We start from the raw sequence: 18,259 nt of genomic DNA on the forward strand, positions 1-18,259 counted from the left end.
GATTTTGAATAACTCGGTCTAGTAATCTCAAAACAGGTTCTCTCAAAAAATGCCACAGAAGCCTGATTCTTAGAAAAACAACCAAACCACCATCAGAAAAAAACCACGAGCCATTTACTTTATTCTCATTCTGCATTTTATCCTGTGCACACACTGCAGGCTCTCCTGCTTAGGTATCAAAGTGCTTACAGTACAACTCTCATGATGCAGGTTGATCAAGTAGTATCTCTCCACCACAACAGTCAGAAACAATGTAGATGCAGTTAGGTATTTCACGAAGGTAGGGAACTGTGACTGTAGGGCAGGATTTCTCAAAGTATCCAAAGCCTGAGGCAAAACATCAAATGTGCTAGAGAGCATACCAGAACTCTGTATAAATATGTTCCATTGTCAAGATCCATGTGTAAGTTTCCAGCCAGCAGACTGGCTTGTGAACTCTCATCTGTGGGATATATAGAGCTCTGAGAATTAGCATCCCACTGGGTATTTGCCTTCAGCGATTCAGGGCCTGAAAAGTAGGATAGCATGTGAGTGCCCATGGCAATGACCAACAGGACTGTAATTCGGCTTTGTGTAAATCAGGGAGAGCTGAACTTACCATTTTATTTTAAAACAGTCGTGTCAGCTACTGTTGTTAAATTAACACACAAAATTAAGCAGGGTGCATATAGGTAACCACAAGCACTTTAACTGCTTTTCCCCCCCTTCCTTTCCACATGTCTCAGGTTCTCCTCCTATGAGTAACACTGTACACTTGTCAGAGGAAGGACAGATGTCTGCTGCATCTTCCTCTTCAGCCTCTACTACACTGAATCCTAAAAATGGATGCTATGTTTTTTTTTATAAATACATGAACAAAGCACCACAACTCCAAAAGCCTCCTTTAGTTCTATTTATTCTTACCCAGTCATCAGTGCTTAGAAACAAACATTCTTCCTGTCTACTGCTCTCCTGTGAAAGACCACAGTATCTATAGTTACTGGAGAAGAGTGCTTCAGTTGTCTAGGCTCCAATCCTTCCCATACTTTACTTCCCAGCTTGCCCCAGAAGTCTTGTGTTCTCAGAGGATGCCAGAACCAAGATTTCTCTCTTTCCAACAGCAGCTACTGAAATTCTCTCTCATCACTAGGAAGCTTGTCACTCATTAAAAGAGCCAAAAATCAAGACCACATCTGAAACTGAAGAGCTAAAGAGTTCCTTCTGATCAACTTACAACTTCCAGCCAACTTGCCAGGCCTCCCCTGGTACAAGGAGAGCAGTGAGACTGCAGCTGTAGCCCTAAGAAACGCTGTCAGAGAGTACAGGTGTTTGGGGTTTTTTTTTGTTTTGTTTTTTTTTAAAAAAAGAGCTGCCAACTTCCCCCAAAACACCTTTTCCTCTTATTTGTAGGTCTTCCTGTCAAAGGAAAGCATATTGGGCAGGTGGCAAACACCATCACAGTGACATTGCAAAACTCAGACCAGAAGGATAGAAATAGCATCAGAAACAGCACCTCAAAATCCTTCAAAATTTCCATGATTTTCTAACAGACCTAAGAAGCCAACACCACAGTAATTCCCTATCTGAAGGATGGAATGGCACTGAGGAGCAGGGGAAGAAGGACTACAAGCAAGAAGAATCTTTCTCATTCCTTTCTTAAACAATCCCTGCTTACAAGAGGCAATCTTACACAAATAAGAAATTTTTTTGGATGATCTCACTGGGCTTTTTCTCCTTGGCCATTTGGAAATCAAATTTATTAAAGAAAACAGCTTAAGAGCTTTCCTCCTTAGAATCCATGAGAAGATACTGACCTCTTCAGTTCAGTGGAGCAGTACAAATTTGTGACTTAGAAATGTTTGGCTTAATTCTGAAAGGAACAACAACAACAACAACAAAAAAACCCCAAGAAAGTCCAAGTTCATGCAAATATCCTCTCAGGACAGTTTTTTATTTTATATAATTCTTCCAGGTGTGCAAAAGATGCTCTAAACAAACAGCATGTTTCAAAAGAAAGAGAAGCAGCTCAACACAACCTGCACTGTGGCAGAGTTCTTCCCTAGTAGGCAAGACGTCTGAGCCCAAGAAGCTGCTACGGCACACAATACAGGGCAGCAAGACCCAGGACCAGAAACTCTGTTGGCAGATGGACATTTCTGACCTTTCGTCTCAAGAAATGTCTTAAGAACAGCACAAAAGAATCCACTGAAGCATTCAAGTAGTCAGAGGATCAACATATTTTGCAGGTATATAGAATCATAGAACAGTTAGGGAACTTAAAGACCATCTAGTTCCAACGCCCCTGCCATGGGCAGGGACATCCCACTACATCAGGTTACCCAAGGCCCCATCCAACCTGACCTTAAACACCTCCAGGGATGGGGCAGCCACAACTTCTCTAGGCAACCTGTTCCAGTGCCTCACCACTCCCATGGTGAAGAAATTCTTCCTAATGTCTAGTCTAAATCTGCCTTTCTTCAGTTTATATCTGTTCCCCCTTATCCTATCACCACATGCTGTGGCCACAATGCACTAGTGCTTTATCTGTAAATTGCTTGCCACTATTCCTCTGCTTCCTAGTGCTCCTATATCACAGAGCACCATTAGACTGAGTGGTGCAGAAATAACAACACAAACATTTTTCTTTTGCAACTGATGAGTAATATGTGACTGAAAAATGATGAAGGCAGAGCAGAAAAGCAATCTGGTACATGAAAACAGTACATCAAAAAAACTAGGAATGAAACATTCAGGAGACGATGAATCAAAACAAAAACCAAACTGAACATTTGCTACAAATGAAAGATTTAAAATTACTAAACAATAAGAGACTTGATTATGAAGAAATCTAAACACATGCAAAAATAAAAGGACCAGACCAATACAGTGCTTTGCGGTATTATTAAAATGATGGTCCACCTTGAGAAGGCAGTTTTCAGACACACTGACAACTCTGGACAATCTTATTTTATGCTCTCCAATTTTTCTCAGGCATGTAAATGAAAAATGCTGTTGAGGAAAACTGCACAAACTTGGAATAAACACGGAAGAGTAAGAAGATGGGGGAAAGTCATTACTGGACAGGAAAAGCAAGAAAGCAGAAATCCAGAAAACCTGAAGCAGAATGACAATCAAACACTTTAATCTTTTTGAGGGCAGTGGGTCACCGTGCTGATGGCTAGCAACACACACTATTCTGGTCCTTTTTTACTGTAAGTAATTTATCACAGGCTTGACCTCTCGTCTGTTTTAAACACAAGAGCCTCTTCTTCAGGAAATATATTCTCATCTTTAAAATGTAATTATTGTCTGGAAGTTCACACTATAAATAGCACTAAGGAACTTCATATTCATGTCTCCTTGACTTCTGTATCAATTCACTTAACTGCAATAGTCGAGCATATGTTTTCTGGTCATCCATACTCAAAGTAGTTCTTATAAGGGTTAATCCTAAAGAGGTGTTTGACAGGGCGACAGTTTTGAGTTTACATCCATAAATAATAGTTGAAATATCAATGTGTAACTCTAAATATACAAAGGACAAAACACTCATAAATGTTCAGGAACTTTCTTAAGAAAGAGCAAGTATCTGAGTAAAAAAAAAGATATTAGGAAAACTTAAAAAAAAAAAAAATCAGAATAATATTCCACTAATCCATACTGGCATGCCAGGAAAACTTAAAGACAATTTGGAACAAACTTTGCAAATTCTTACAATTAGGAAATACATGAGGAATAACATCATGAATAAGTCTTCAAATTAGCAAGTGACCAAGAAGTATACACTTTGCCAATTTCAGTTCAAATCAAAATACTTCATGATACAAGCATATTTTTAGTACTTTTACAAACAAATTAGTTCTTTGGAATAAGATTCTTCACTCAAAACCACTCTTGTTTTTTCCTGCAGTGTCAGAAACAGCCATTTCAAGATAACTTTTACAAATCTGCAAACTGAAAGGGACAATTAACACGCAATCTCATATGAAGCTGAAGTGTTTAAAAAGGTCAAAAATCTTTTAAATGTGAACCTCGAAAAGGTTTTTTTTCCTTCACTTTAACCACTGTCTGAAAGAACTGCTGCACTAACCTGATGACACACTTATTTACTGTATCTTCTTGTGCCCGTTATTCAGTTGTTGGCAGTAATGCAACTTCATTTAGCAATAGCTTGGACCCCTCAGTAAGGGAATGTGTACATAGTAGCTCTCTAATCTTGCTGCCCAGCTGCTAAGACAGTCACATGAGTCACTCGCTGCCTTTAGAGCAACACACACCACTTGCTGAATTTAGAGACAGTCTCTGTTTCTGCATTGGCCATACATATAAATTGAGTACTACCCTATCCTAATCACACATAAAACTCAATAGGTGTTCTATTTTTTTTCCTTTTAATTTAAACCACTGAGACATAGAACATATTTTTCACTAATGCAGTTAACAACCGAGCTCCACAAAGGGATTACGTATTGGTTTGCGGCATTATTGTTTTCACTCCAGCAAGGCTAACTTCAGGAATCAGCTCAAATGTAAGTAACTTCATCTAATTGTTCAGTGAAAATCCAGCCCGAGAAGAATGAAGAACTCTATTTGCCAGGACGATTCAGCATACAGCTTCAGAACAAAACACTTTACAACAATTCCTTTCTTATCAGGATTTTAAACTGTGACTGTCTGGAACACAACCTTATTCAACAGTCTATTTAAAAACAATTTATGTGAAGATTGGTGTGGTTACTTCCATGCAGCACTTTGGTCTACTGATACATAAAAGCCCTTGTTGAAAATACTTTATTTACTAACATAACCTATTGAAACTACTTAAGAAGTACTCTCTCATACAAAGAGAACAGTCTTACAGTAAAACACTGTGAGGATGTGATCTTTGGACTGTTACTGCATCCTCAGTTTAGGCCCTACGACATTTCATTTTACTTTCTATCACATACTATCTTCTTTCTCATGTTCTCCCTCTGTCTCATTACGGCACTGTTCTTTACAGATGGTTGTGAAGTGATCAACAATACCACTTGTTATGCATTGGTTATACATGTTCATAGACTACCTCTGTAACAAAACCCCCAGAGAATCATACTTTGAGGTACAGGGCTATTGACAGCAAAGACAAGGAGGCTTGTAAATTACATGAAACATAATTTTCCAGTTCAAACATATATTGGCCTAAACAGCAAAACACATTTTAGCGTGACTAAAGAAAGCAGCACGTCAAACCTTACCTAACTCTATTAGTTTCAAATACAGCCAAACTTGCCTTAAAGTGATCTTTACAAACTTCGTGCCAGTAGGAAATCAAAATAGGCAACGTCCCAGCTCACCCAGTTGAGCAGCAGCAGCAGCACATTTTCAAGTTAAATACTCTGTCAGATAACATTAAATAGAACTCCATAACTACCCAGAATAGAGTATCAAGTAGTAACAACTCAACTTTTCACTCATGTTGTACCACTCTGAATTAACATTTGTAAAAATAAATGAAACTGAAATTGCTAAGCTATTACATCAAACTTTGCACTGTAATTCAACTAAGTACAAGCAAATTCCTTGCATTGGTATTTAATTCCTAAAAAACCTATAGTCTAACTGCAGACTAACGCACACACCTCTACTGTTCTTGGGAGCACCATCTAGGGCTTCTGAAGTCAAAATATAAGGCAGAAGTGTATTTTTCTGTTCCATTTTCTGCACTTTACAGATTTTTCTGCCAAGTCAGTATTGCTGTTCCCCACATTCGTGTGACTCTTCACACAGTGACAGTATACAATTACAAAAATTGAATAAGGAAAATACAACTTCAAAAAAAAATAAGTGGCAGAGGAACATTGGGCAAGATTAGCATCTGAAACTACTGATCCAGAAGAATCTCAGTCTCCAGTCCAGCTGAGATAAATTCTCATCCTCCTTTACTCTATCTTTCCCATAATCAGTAAAGCATTCCACTCAGGTATTTGGCTATCACAACATAACAGTCTGCATTAAAATTAGGAATTGCTAGTCCCATCTCTCCCACTAAGAAATGGGTTTTGCACAGGCCATTTTTAATCAATTTGTCTCTAATAACCAGAATGCCTTAAAGCAGGCCAAATCATATTAACATATAACACAATTCTTGGAAAAAAAGGCTGCAAGTTGATAATGTGCATATTATGCATTCTACTAAAGAAGCCTCTCTCCTTAAGAATTCACATGTATAGGTATATTTCTGTGATAACCTGAAACCTTTCAGATGGACTCTAACAAGAGGTAGCTGCCTGGAATAAAAACATAGCCTACTGAATGATGTATGATGGCCTAGTGGATAAGCATGCTAAAAGCATAACCTCTTTTGAAAAGGCTATTTTTAAGTGTTTATAAAAGAAGTATAAAATGTTAATTCTGTTTTACAACAAACATGACTTTTGATCTGCTGAGTTAGAAGTGTTCTGCATAATAATCACAGCAGAAATACAATGCTATTTGTATTTGTTTGGAGGAAAAGGCACATGCATAATTCCGGGCAAATAGCAATTAAAAAATAAATCATGGAGCAGAATTCAATTAAAGGCAAATGCACCAGAGGGAAACAGTAATTCTACAAAACAAAACAATTGTGTTCCTAGGTATAATCTACATTACTAGAAAGTCAACTCCAAAGCCACGTAACATCTACATTTAGGTTTATAACATACGCTTCCAACACTGGACTAAAATACTATGTGCTAATAAGTCAGTACCATATTGCTTTTTTAATTTATCAGTTATAATTCAAATACACAGAACCAAAAAACTCACTAACATTAGAAAGCACTTTATCACGCACTATCTGAACATAGCGGAACAGCTTTGTGTTTGTAGAGCTCCAAGAAACAACGATGGCAGGGTTCTAAATACCTACGCATGTCAGGTACCTAATCTTTTTATCTCAAACAAAAAAAAATTAGTGATGTACATGGACACAACAGAACTTTTTTTTATTTGCTTTGGTCAAGTTCTTATGGCTTTGTTACCGAAAATTACAGTTTCTAAATGTACATTATGTATTATTTTCATAAATATATTACTATAACACATATTACCTTACTGCGGGATCCACACTATTGCTAAATGAATCTCCTATGGCATCTACATATTATTTACTTCATTGAAAAATACCATTCCATATACACATAGTACATCCCATATATATACATACATATATATATGTACATATAACAGTCATTATTTTTGTTTGCTGTCAAGACAGTTAAAATATTTTTCCAAGCTCTTTAATAAATGGATTTTTGTCCTTTTTTATTAACTGCCTTTTAAAGTCAACAGACTTGTAAAATCTCACTGAAGTATCCACTTCTGATACTGCAGGAAAAAATGAAAGTGTCACTGAGGATCTTATTCCAAATAACTAATTTATTTGCAAAGGCCAGAGCAGAGCAGTTCCCTCTTCATACTGTAGAAAGAGATCAATTCTTCACTGCAGTTCTGCTCCTTCCACATTCAGGGCATTGCAGTTCTATCATTAAGCAGCATCCCCTGCTGAGTAGCACATGACTCTACTGTTCCATGATGTACTCTCAACGACCACCAGTTTCCAAATGATGCTAAAAAATACTGGGTTTAACCTGTAAAAACCCTGAACAGCTTGATTCTGGACAACCTGAAAGATCACTCCTTTTCATGATTGCCACCTGAAACAATCTCAAATACATGTTACAATGAAAACAACAGGTGGGGAAATATCACACACTCCCCCAGAAGCCTTTCAACGTTAACACGGATCTCTTATTCTGAGACAGGCTTAAAATATTATTATTACAGACTATATAGCTACTACTGTACATTTTCTAATAACCTACCTAGAATTTCATAAATGGAAATTATGGTATTTGAAAAGCATGAAGTAGAGGCTGAATAGGCCACAGTGAAGAAGAATTGTCAGCATCCAGCTGGATTTTAATAAGCTTTGCCAGAGGAACTTGGGACATGCATTTTTATTGACTGTTCAATTTAATTTTTTCTGATTTATAGCAAAGCACTGTTGAAGAGGCCACGGAAATTTTCATATAATCTGGTCAAGATCAGTAAGGAAACAAAAATATCTCCCTCTCTCATCTACAAATTTTGTAGCTCAGGTCCTTTAATAACTTTGCCAGCCACTGCAATATATTTAAAAATTACAAAGAAACAAACTTTCTAAACAGCTGATGAGTGCAAGGAGTGAGAGATGGGACAAAAAAAATAATCTCTACACAACCACTCCAAAAATACCCAGAATCAAGAAGATGGAATACTTGCTCTTCAGGCCTGAGCTCTTTCGTGCACACGGGAGGAGTACAGGAATACACAGAGTTTTGACTACATACTCTCTCAGATGTACCTCTGAACACAAAGTCACATCATGAATTTACGAAGTTGCTAAGTAACAGCTCATTCCTTAGAGGGATACAAATACATTATGATCTCCATCCTTAAGGTTCCTACAAAGGCCTAAGATATAAGAAGGTTGGGAGGGGGAGTCGGGGGCAGGAAGAGAGAGATGGATGGATAATCTTCAGAGCAATGCTGGGAGCAAAAGCGGTCGCAAATGTTTAAGTGTATTGGGAAGGAAGAACTAACAAATCAGGTAAGCTCTGTCTTCTTCAAACTATGAGTCCTACAACCTCAATCAAACAATGTGATTAAAGTACTACTTCACATAACAGCTGAGCACTTGCAACCTGACAGCTAATTTCTGCCTGCCTCTAAGCCATTTTGTTCAGTTACCTACAGAAAACCTTTATGCTAAAATTGCCACCAAATATCAAACTACCTCCATTATGATAAAAGTCAGATGCTTAGCAGAAAGGATTACCTGAACTTCAACCACAGTTCAACAGCTAAAACTACAAGAGTAATAAGGGCAGTTTAGGGCATTAATGAAATCTTTGAGGGTTTGCTCAGAGTTGAGAGACTTTCTGTGGCTTGATTCCTGATGAATACTGGAATGAACAGCACAATACTAAAGTACTTATTCAGACAAAACTTTCAGGGAATTCAATCTGCCTAAGGAAGAACTGTGGAGTTCACCTTATGATAACTGACTGTATTATCAGTTTTGAGACTGCAACATTACTGTGTGACTGAAATCACACATTCATAGGATCTGAGTGTTTTGAAACACTGAAGGGCAGTGACTTAAGTCTTTAGAGCCCCTTCCTAACCACACCTCTCTTTTAACTCAAGGCTTCAATAAAGATTAAGTCTCCTTTTATGTTTAGTATTTTTATTAGCCAAATTACAGAAAAATAGAAAATACATATTCAACCTCACCAAACTAAAGGACTTTTCTACTCCAATCAAATGAACAAGTAATCAATGCAGTTAAAAACTGCTTAAATGCACTTTCCTTTCAGTACAAATATTTAAATATAACAAAGAGTAAGAAGTTTGTTTTACATGATGCAACTATACTAGAAAGCTAAATGTATTACTCAAGGTGGACTTAGTTTACTTGTTCTCAGATATTCTGAAATGATCAAGTTTTCAAAGGTAAAATAATGTTATAATACAGGGGAGACCTCTAAAACCTGAGCTTTTTCCAAGAAATTATATAACAGTTTACCATTTCTTAAAGTGTAATCTGGATTACTGTTTGCCTTCTACAACAACTGAAGCTAGGAGTATGTTTGAGCATATCTCATGAGAAATAGCGATATCACATATTTGATTAACGTTACAAGGCTGCAAAACCTGACAATCTTTTCCTCATAGGTTAGTTTAACATTCACCCAGTCTGAGACTATTTCCATCATCCAAATACTATTATGGTTAAGTTCCCTCTGTCCTTCTATACCCAGTTTATACTTGTAGCATCACCAGCGTGAGTTAATTCCACAGTACTACTCAGCACAATTTTTGTAGAACAAAAAGGATCAATATCAACTCTTAATGGGACACAAATTCATTTTGAGAGAACAAGAGTTTTAAATAAGAACTGCTGAGTTCAGAAGAGCGTATCCAAAAGAAAAGTATATACTCCTGCAGCTCAGACAAAAATCCTTTTAAACTACAACTGGGAAAACATTACATTTTACAAGTAGTGAAAAATTAAATGAGTGTGATATAAATATTTCATATATGTGTTTTAAAGCAACTTCAACACATATTAAAAACAGCCCAAATAATTAGAATAATTAACATATTATGATTCTCTGTAACTTTTTAAATAACAAATAATGTAACTTTGTTGTTTAGGAATAGAACTGATTTCACTGTACTAGTATGCTTATAACTGTATTTAAACACCATTTAAAATAGCATGTAGCAACACCATCTTTTGACAGATGCAATAATATTTTTATTACTTTTTCTGAAACTGATTAAAATATAGCCATAAGCTATATGTTTGTGCTGGGGTATAATTAGAAGTGGTTTAGTCTCAACACAATCCCAGTATTCAAAAGAATTAAACAAAACCGTCAAGTCACAGAGGAAAAAAAAAATCTACAGATTCAAATCAACTGGTATTTATTGTGATCAGCTATGTCTAAGCTCTTCTCTAAGCTACACTGCTCACCACTTCCTAGTGTCCTAGATGAAAGAAATTACGTGTATATTGCCCACAATAACTTCCAGTGAACAAAATAAGCCTGAACAATGCCTATGTTTAGCTTTTAAACAGAGTACAAAATCCTGATAGGATTTTACACGTTTTATTTTAGTTTAATACTCACTCTTCTTATAGTACTTGTGAAGGGAAGAGCACCACTATCTGATAACAGGTAGCTAACACCATAAATTTACACATTTGTAGTGTACCATGTTACAAAAACATGTGGCATGCACTTTCTGCTTTTACATATTGATATTGTAACTTATATATAATACAGTAAATATTATTTAATACAGTATTATTAAGACTTGCATGTAGCCAGAGACAGCAAATGCACAATTAGTATAAATGAAATTTCTACAGGTGACAGTAAGAGTGAAGAAACTTAACATTTACAAACTTGTAAATATTTTATTACTAGCTATACAGGCTTGATTGAAATTTAATAGTGAGCTGCCAGAATCTCTCCTTCTGCCTTTTCCTCAAGACGTTCTCTTTAAAAAAAAATAAAAAATCCTATATCACAACTGATTCAAAAGACATGACATCCTCCCTAAACAGTCACGTTTCCATAAACTTGTGTGTGTATCTATATTGCATAGAAACGTAACATTCATGGTAAATACATACATCACACAGTTTCATTTGAAGTGACAAGCACTTGGGACAGGAAAATCTGATCTGCATACATAGTTTTTCTGTTGTTCAAACATTTAGTGTAATGAGATCTCATTAAGTCAGGATGAGATGATTTGCAGGACTTTTTAGAGAACTCAGACACTAATAAATCTGATACCTCATAGTATACAAATACATGATCAATAAATAAAGGCAGATTAGCTTTCTGACATTCTCTTCACTTTTTGATTACTTCGCAATTCACAGTAAACGTGCATACGACAAAATCAACTATCTACACATTATTTCATGAGAAATACTTCATGTTTGGCAGTCTCCAAAGTGAAATGACACCCAAACCCATAAAGAAATGCTTTCAGGGTGAAAGTTAGTGACACACACTGTCAGGCTACCAGGTAAATAACTTGTACAATACATAAGTCTATATACAATCTGCACGATTAAATGCTATCAAATAATGTTTTATTTACAGTAATATGGAAGATATTAGTTATCCTAACTTTAGTTAAAAAACAACTTTGACAATTAATTCCCTTTAAACACTTTCTAATCTGATTTCTAGGGATATTCTCCTTTGAGAGAGGAATTTAGCACATTAAGTGCAAAAGAAGATTATAGCAATTCAGTTTACTGTAACAGACACTTTTTGAATTTTTCCAAGTTCCTTTACATAGTAATTTCTTAATTGCATTTGATGGCAAGTCTAGCTTTTACCTTCCTGATTACCACTTGACTTCTCAAAGCTGATTTAAGCTATTTCACTTCAGTGTTTTAAGTTATTGTTCTGTGTATTATAGTCACACTTTTCTACATTCATCTGTTCTATCTATCTCACTTTTTTGTTTTATACTACATCAGCCCCAATTTTTTTCCCTTTCCTTTAAACAATAAGATTAAAAATTATGCACATTGGGCCACACTCTACTCTCTTAGTGCCCCCTTTTAAGCCTATCAATACTGCCATGGTTGGGCATGCATAAAATAGATCTGGCTATGTATTTTAATGAATTTGACAAGTTATTTCTACACTCTGGACAGACAGTGAATTAAAAAAGGAACAGAAGCTACTACAAAGAAGGCTACAACAAACTTATTTATTTCTTTAACATGAGAATAACTACATAAGCTCCCCCGCTATTCACTCTTGAGTATGTACTTGCAGTCATCTGAAAACCCCACTACGTACGGTGGTTAATTTTAATGTCATGATCCTACAGTAACTGTTTACAAGACATGCAGGATTCATTTAAATATTAACAATTTTAATATATCCTATGAGAAGGCCCCATCCCCTATAACTGTTATCACATAACTACTTTTAAAAGAATGCTATAGCTTGTAAAAAAATTTTAAAACCCCTCTAATTCTACGCATTTCTCCTAATTCATTCTTCTACGATAAGACAACCACAGGTGAACAATGCTACTGAAGCAGACAAAAAATACTTTAACAAGCCACTCTAAAAAAAAGTAAAACCAAACTTGTAGTAACAGTGACCAGCTCTGTTTAATACTAGGTTTTCATAACTTGTGTACAATCAGAATTTTTCACATTTGATGTTTGGTGGACAACCATTCATTTAAAATGCATCAGTAACTGCAATCTATTAAATTGCAGACAAAGGGTCACTATATTCCTTGAAAAAAAAATAAAAATAAAATATAGGCAGCTGTGTAAGTGATTATATTGAGAGTTTATCAATGTTTTACATCCAAGTTACAATTTTGCACAATTTAAAAATCAGTAAAAATTTAATTAAATTCTAGATGCGATTTTTTTTGATTAGCAGTAAGAATACACAACTACTATCAAAATGCTCAGATAAATGCAAAAAAAAAAATCCCCTATACTTCAGAAATTTAAACATTTTACATTTGATCAATACAAAATGTTACTTTGCTCTAATATTTGAATTATTTTTAAATAGTTTTTTTAAAGCTACCTAAACATTTGGTAATTGGTTAAAGATGCTTAACAGTTCAGTGGACAGATACTGCACATTTCTTTCAAAAGCAATGCAAGCTAAATCCTCACTAGTACCAGATATTTGGAGAAAATCTCCTTGAAAGCAACTGCTCTATCACTTTGATGGTGGCTGCTAGTTCCTTTTAATTCTACACTGATTATTGAGAATGGTCTAATTGATCTAACATATTTCACATTTTCCAGAATAGTTTCCCTTGGTAAACAGGTAAACTTGTTCAAGAATCCCTAAAAAAGGTATTTGGTGACTAAAACTGGTTTTAAACATATAAGAGTTTATAGACATAAATTTAAAAAAAACTTATAGTTTAGACTCTGAAACATCTCTTTTAACAAAACAGCCTTGAACAGCTACAAGCAGTGGTTTATTTGGAACAGGAGCAGTGCCTTCTTTAACCCATTATTTTTAAAACACATGCACTACCCTGAAAGGAGGAGACTTAAGGGCACCATTTTGACTGACTAGCTGCGGAGATGGCCGACCATTAGATGTGGCTGCACTTTGTATGCAGTGCCTTTTGGAATTACCCAAAGTTTTAAAAAGTTTCTTAATTTAAATCTCAAAGTTCTACCTTGGGAAACTAGTTTTTCAGTATCACTACCAAATAAAAAGTACACTCCAAGAAACACACTTGAACTAAGCACTTAAGAAAGGTTGATTTAGATTTATTGTAGATACCTGAATTTGCTGTACTATTGTACAATACTGTCATTATTACATTTTAAACATTATTGAACAGGATTGATAAGTACCTAAAAAGGATTTTAATATATGTACAGCTCCCCAGTTTGCTTACAAAAAGCAGGGTAACTTTACCTAAACCAGCCCATAGTATTTGTTTCCTTGGGTGTTTTAATTTTATAAAATCTCGAAAAAACATACTGAATCATGCATGGAACTAAAACAACATATAATAGAGAAGATTATCTTAATCTCTTAGAAGTAAGGAAGCTTTGAAAGTTACTTTTATTTTTATTAAACACCACATCATCCCTGTAAGAAGAATTCAGTTTTCTATGTAAGGAGAGCAATTAATGTTATAAAAAACCCAATCCTAAACAACATTTATCTTCTGCTAGTATTATCACCATCTGGATTATACCTTAAAATTAAACCCAGTTCAGAAAAGTATCAAATTCTGTGAGAACACCCTTTCCTCTTTCTCCTCCCTAAGCCCTGAATTTTGTACTAGGATTGGATACACTGAACTCACTTTGCAATACATAACTGGAGGTCAAGATATTCCACAACATGTACTGCTTTCATGCTGTGATTACCAGTACCTATACCTATTTTCAGCATTACAGTATTAGTGATTTAGAAGCTCTTAATTAGGTAAAAATCCAGTAATACTCTAGACACTTCATACTGATGGGCACAAGCACAGTATTTGAAGACCTCTTAAATACTGTTCAGAGTACCATTACCTAGTTTATTAAAATTAGTTATGTACATCTAGTATCTATCTACCCTGGTACATTAAAAACACCAACACATGGTGTACTGCTATTAATTCACCAAATTTCTATGCATTTCAGACTAAAGTCACTTCAGTTGATAAAAAGAAGAGTTTCGGTGTAAGAAATACTTGGAAAGGAACTTTGAAGCATGATTTCTTGCTAACTATAGAGAGATCTCTAAACTATAAAAGACAGTTCTGGAAAAATGTTCAACTTCAGTCCTTTACACAAACTGATTAATCTTTCTTCCTTATTGAGTCTTTTTTTCTAGCCTAAGAGTAGTTAATATGATTTAATTTTCACAACTGTGAGTCACTGGAAAACTTTTGAGATTTATTCCAAAATCTCTAACCACAAGACTCTCCTAGTCAACAACTACTTTACAGCAGCTTCTCTGGTCACGCTTGCAGAAAAGGTATAGATCATTTGTGAATACATGCCATTCTACACAGAGGGCTATCATAACTGATACTCAACTTCCACAAGTTCAAAGAAAACATTTGTTGAAAGAGCATCCCTACAAATTCAGTTCTCCATCTTCCCTCTCAAGAGCCACACAGATACCTGTATTCAATTTTTAATGTAGAATTAAACACAAAGACCGCAAAAACAAGGCATGTGTAAAGGAAACATCATAACTTCTCACAAAGATATCAAATTGCCATGTTAAGAGGCGATGTTAATTTTTTAATAGCATATTTCACTGAAAATGAAAATACACAGGGGATAATGGGGACAAGAATAGCATTTTACATCATTACAGTTAAACATTTAAAAATTAAAAATTCAGCAAAAACCTGTATCAGCCAGAACCCACGCTAAAAACACGCATGCACACATACACATGAAACCATACTGCAGTTAAGATGATTTTTCTTTTTTTAAACAGAGCCAAAGGCAATTCTTCCAAGTGATGTTATAATTACACAGCTAAGGTGTGCTTGTGAAAAGCCCCTAGTTTGGCCAATTAAAACCTACAGTTATTTTTACTACTTCTCAAAAAATCTGGGGACTATTCAGAAGATTTAAGTATAAAAGAAGCTCTACAATACTTTTCATCAAACTCAGGTGTCCTCAACAAAACCAAATTTATTCAAATTAAAATACTGCACTTCAAAACTAAAAAATGTCTTTGAAATTGCCCTCTGCACACAGGTCTCCTCCCAGGGAATTCATTGCTAGCAGAACAGCACTAGCTTTTAATGTTAAACAACCTAAGACTGCTTCATTTCTGCAACATGCATTCCAAAAAACACTCTCCAAAACACAGCATTTTAATTAACACACCAAAAAAACTCCCCTGAAGACCTGATACACACAAAAGAATTGCTTTGATCCAAACGAATCTGCACAATTCCACCTACTATCCTGTCTTAGTTCACCACCCCAGGGCCGATTTGGTACCTGTCCATTAAGAACAACGAACCATCCCTCTGCTAGAGGCAGAGGTGCTGCAGAGGTGATGATAACCCTAGGAAAAGAGAAGCTGTCTCTTTAAAATGCCCTGCTATGTCCCTGATCCCACGTGGAACCAACATCAGCAGCACTTTCGTATTAACTTCAGCATGAGGGGAGATGAGGCATCATTATTTTATATAAATAAAACGAGGAGCCTGCAGAATGCATTCTTTTAGGAGACAAACAGGTGAACCGAACGTGCCTGAGAGATCAGCAACCACCCGCAGAAGAGGTGCCCTGCCCTGAGCCCTCTCTGCTTTCCCTGTGGAGCATTACCTCAACCCCACACTCCCGTGAAGAATCCAGTTTAAATAGAGGAGGGAGCCACCAGGAAAACTTGAGATTCAAAGGCAACGAAAACGCACTTTATAAACCGGAAAGGTTTACTCTCTGCCTCACACATCCTAATTAGATCAGGAAAGTGACACTACAAAAGCATTACATTCCGGTCCGAGAAAAAAAAAAAAAAAAAAAAAAAAGACAGAAAAAGAGGAAAAGAAAGGAGCCCCCATCTCCAACCCCCCCAAAACATCCAAAAAGCATTTAAAAAAGAAGTTATAAAGCAACACATTCAGCATTTATCTTATCTAGGATCACTCCACACTACCCCCAAGTTATGCACTTTCTGCACTATCATCTCCCCCTACCTCTCTCTCCTGAAAGGGATTTTCACGTTTTCTCATTGTCGGTGGCGAGTTATAAGAGGCTTTTGCCTTTCCAAAGAATTCATCAACAAAAAAAAAAATAATAAATATTAACTCCTTGCTCCCTGAAACCTTAAAACGGTCTCGGGAAGACACGGGTTTTATTCTGTTACCTTGAGGAAGAAAAGGGGGAGCAGCCCCGATTTTTAGGTGATTTTTGGCATTTTTTTCTGATTTTTATTTTGTTATATGCCTCAGTTCTCCCTCCATTTTGGTTGTTTATGATACTGACAACAAGCTGTCCCTGCTCTCTCTCTCTCTCTCTCCGGATCTCTCCTGCTTTCAGTTAGCAAACCCCCCTCCCCACGGCAGCGCGGCTCGGCGCTCGCTCGGGTTCACACTTTTCTCTAAACACACACCGATGGAGAAGGGAAAAGCTCCCGGGCCACTCGGAGGGGGAGAGCAGGCAAATTCGTTTCTTTATTACGAAAAAAAAAAAACTTTTGTCCAAAAAACGACGGGGAAGGGGGGTCGAGCGCCCCAAAGTCACTCCGGATCCCCCCAAAGACGCGGCGGCGAGGGCCGGGGGACACCCCACAGGTAGCCGGGTCCACGGGGGAAATTTCTGTGCAAAATCCGTCCGGTTTGAGGCGGGGGGCGAATTTATATTAATTTTTTTCCCTCATTTTTCGGCAACCGCGCTCTCTCTCTCTCCCTTAATGTCTTCCGCTCCCTCTCGCCCGCTGTCACTGCATTCGCGGCACAGGCTCCGCAGGGGCGGCGAGGGGAAGGGGCGGCTGCTGCCCCCCCCGCCCCAGCGCCGGCCCCGGGACCCCCGGCCAGCCCCGCGGGCTCGGGGGGGAACAAACTCCTCGCACGGGCTAGGGTTTTGGGGTTTTTTTCTCTCTCAAAACCATCCCTCTCCCCCTTCGAGGGAAAGGGGGAGCACCGCTCGCCTCGCCCCCCCCCATCCCCTGCTTTTCCTTCCCCCCCTCCCTTACTTTTTCCCCCCTTCCCCTGCTTTCAACCTCCCCCCCCACCCCCGGGGGAGATCCGGCGCGGGGCTGCGGGGGGGAAAGGGATGGGAGGCAGGGATGGTTAACACAAACTTTTCCTCGGTGCTCGCCGCTCCTCTCCCCTCTCCCCCCCCTCCTGCTCCTCCTCCCCCTTCATAATTTAAATAACCCTGATATTTCCCTGCTAAACCCCGGCGCCTGCCCCCCAAACCCGCAGCAGACTCACCGCGGGAGCCTCAGCATCCCCTCTGCGCCCCGTTTCCACCCTTTACAGTGTTCTCCGATTTTTCTGTAATTTTTTCCCCATATTTCGGGCCGGACGCGGCGGGCCTGGAAATTGTTTGCTTTCCCGTCTTTCCAGCAGCCATTGTAGTGTATGCGCTGCGGTGCAGCCCAGCCTGCCGCACACGCCGCGCCCACACCGCCCGCCGCCCACACGCACCGCGGGTTGGACGCCTCCCCCCGTCACTCAGCGCGCGCGGCCGCGCCCCTCGCGC

At 37.7% G+C, this 18,259-nt stretch overlaps 1 protein-coding gene across 4 annotated transcripts in view; it reads right to left on the reverse strand.

Annotated features, from left to right (window-relative positions):
* The window catches only part of PLAG1 (PLAG1 zinc finger), a 53,395-nt gene extending 35,146 nt beyond the window's left edge, over positions 1-18,249 (reverse strand). For all 4 annotated transcript variants that reach the window (XM_069854122.1, XM_069854119.1, XM_069854120.1 and 1 more), the window contains exon 1: positions 17,989-18,249. The gene's annotated coding sequence lies outside the window, so the exon portion shown is untranslated. The remainder of the gene's footprint in view (positions 1-17,988) is intronic.
* Between the last annotated feature and the right edge of the window lie 10 nt (positions 18,250-18,259).

The sequence above is a fragment of the Phaenicophaeus curvirostris genome, chromosome 3, assembly GCF_032191515.1.
Source record: "Phaenicophaeus curvirostris isolate KB17595 chromosome 3, BPBGC_Pcur_1.0, whole genome shotgun sequence".
Taxonomy (NCBI): domain Eukaryota; kingdom Metazoa; phylum Chordata; class Aves; order Cuculiformes; family Cuculidae; genus Phaenicophaeus; species Phaenicophaeus curvirostris.